The 2,500-nt window shown below is 44.0% G+C and overlaps 2 non-coding genes across 2 annotated transcripts in view; both read left to right on the top strand.

The window, feature by feature from the left end:
- LOC143261476 (small subunit ribosomal RNA) overlaps positions 1-14 on the top strand; it is a 1,920-nt gene extending 1,906 nt beyond the window's left edge. The window contains exon 1 of the ribosomal RNA XR_013035589.1: positions 1-14. This exon is cut by the window's left edge and continues 1,906 nt beyond it. This is a non-coding gene — a ribosomal RNA (small subunit ribosomal RNA).
- Positions 15-1,343: 1,329 nt separating this feature from the next.
- Positions 1,344-1,498, top strand: LOC143261474 (5.8S ribosomal RNA). Its single transcript, XR_013035588.1, has one exon. It is a non-coding gene; the product is annotated as a 5.8S ribosomal RNA (ribosomal RNA).
- Positions 1,499-2,500: the final 1,002 nt, after the last annotated feature.

Below are 2,500 nucleotides of genomic sequence, written 5' to 3'. Positions count from 1 at the left end.
CGGAAGGATCATTACAATGTTCCAATATATCTCAAAGAGAGAGGAGAGGAGGAGAGAAAATGAATTCGATTAGTTTGTGGATAAGAATTCATATAAAAAAAAAAGATATTGTTGAGCCCGCCAGATCATTCGTGCGTGATTTACACGGCCAGACGTGTGTACTACACGTATTAGGCCTTTGATCTGCGTTGCGTAGGCCACAACAAATCTTTCAAAGAGAGAGAGATATATGTGTTGTTGGGGTTTGTGATTATGAAGGTGCCCCAACGCACAAAAATATATAAAAATGTACAAAGTTGGGATGTGGTGTGGTGGAGAAGAGTTGGGCCCGACCAGATCATTCGTGCGTGATTTACACGGCAGACGTGTGTACTACACGTATTAGGCCTTTGATCTGCGTTGCGTAGGCCATCTTCCTTCCAAGACACACACGTGTTGGGGTTTGTGTGATTTTATGATAGTGCCTCAACACGGAAAAATAAGCGTACGAGAAGAGTGGGCCCGACCAGATCATTCGTGCGTGATTTATACACGGCCAGACGCGTATTATATTACACGTATTAGGCCTTTGATCTGCGTTGCGTAGGCCATCTTCTCGATAGAGAGAAAGCCAAAATGTATTCTTTTTTTCTTTCTTTACACACACACACACAGTTGTAGTAGGACAGGGAGGGATGCGAGCGTGCTAATCACGCTTCCTCAAGTCTTCGCTGTGGTGTAAAAAAAAAAGAAAAAAAAGGAATCGTTGGGAAAGTCCAAAGGACGAAAATATCGGGCAGTCTGAAGATAACTTAATGCTCGTTTACATTGGTATCAAGAGAGACCGGCTTGTGTAGCTCGTTTCAATGCTGTGTCGTTGTCATTGACACCCTACTCTGTTGCGCGCTAGTGGCAGCATGAGCGTGGGACGTATATATATATGACACCCAGCTAGAGCCGGCCGTGAGTCCGTCCGGTGTAAATAACGACGAAAGGAGAGAGAAACTTTTCGAATCCAGTATCGGGTTGATAATTGTCCAGTTTGAATATCCATATCCCCGTCGTTTTTGGAGGTGATATACTCTCTGTGTTTCTTCGATAGAAGGCTTTTCAATGTTCTATTCGCTCCGACCGTCGAACTTGCAAGAAAACAGTGGTTTTGGATTTGCTCGTACATATATATATGGTTTCGACGGAAATATCTCGTTCTTTAAGGGACAATTATGTCGTTGTACGACGACTCCCGAATCTCCTTCGCGCGCTGGTTGGAGCTCTTCGGGTATCGGCTTGTTCCGAAATATAACACAAAAATGTGGTGGATAGCAAATACACATTATATATATGAGAGAATAAAAGGGAAAAATTACCCTGAACGGTGGATCACTTGGCTCGTGGGTCGATGAAGAACGCAGCTAATTGCGCGTCAACGTGTGAACTGCAGGACACATGAACATCGACATTTCGTACGCACATTGCGGTCCACGGATACAATTCCTGGACCACGCCTGGCTGAGGGTCGTTTACGTACTTATAAACTGCTTGCGTTGATGGCACTTGTTGCCTATATACGTACGAGCGAATGATGGGCGCTTCGTCGGCGTTTGTCGCGGTCCTATGAATATTGAGAAATTTTACGTACGTCTAACAGTCTTCGAGAGAGATGGAAATCGTGTTCGAACTAGCGTGAGTGTGGAAGGCGGTGTCGTGTGTCGTATATGTTTTATATACGTCCGCCCGTCTGAAACACCGCTTCGAAGCGGTGACAAAATCTTTTTCGGGACGATTCGTATCCGTAGAACTATCGAGATTTCACTGGTACATTTTCAACGCGCTCCCGACGTCGCCTGAAATGAAACGAGATGGGTTTAACCCACGAAAGCGTACTACACGAGTCTGTCCTATGTGAAGACTGTGTACAGAGATCGAACGAACGCATGAAAGAAATTGAACGAAAGAACACATAACCCGCAAAAATATAGAGTAGAATTGTGACCGTTGCTTCGAATTTGAATTTATATGTATATATATATCATAGCCCCAGGGAGTGGAACCTATGAGTGTGGAAGGATGTCTCTTACCGTTATGTTGCCAGAGGAAAAAAAGTCTCTCTCTTCGTACGACACATTTGTGTACGAATTGTATCGATGGCTATATAGATCCGATGTTGCACATATTCTGAGTAAAGAACACCCCACCCGGGTTACCGTCCTAAAACTCTTCTATTGGTGTGGCTATGATGTGTGTGTCAACGCAATCGCGAGTCTGGTTCTACGGGAAAACCGTTTGTCGGTCGCCCCATATATCTTTTTGTTCTCTTCAAATGATCGAATAGCGAAACCGCACGAGATCAATCGGTCGTCTAGTCCCCGAAAGTACTTTTCGGACGGACGTTAAAGTTATACCGATTGTAATCGTCTTGCGAGTGTTTCGAAGATCTATATTTGGAGAGGATATCGAATTTTATAAAAGATATATTGGTGAGGCGCGATAAACGGTTTTTTTTTTGCTTTAAGGGTTTTTT

This window comes from Megalopta genalis, unplaced genomic scaffold (genome assembly GCF_051020955.1).
Source record: "Megalopta genalis isolate 19385.01 unplaced genomic scaffold, iyMegGena1_principal scaffold0052, whole genome shotgun sequence".
Lineage (NCBI taxonomy): Eukaryota > Metazoa > Arthropoda > Insecta > Hymenoptera > Halictidae > Megalopta > Megalopta genalis.
This window is presented reverse-complemented; position numbering and strand designations above follow the sequence as displayed.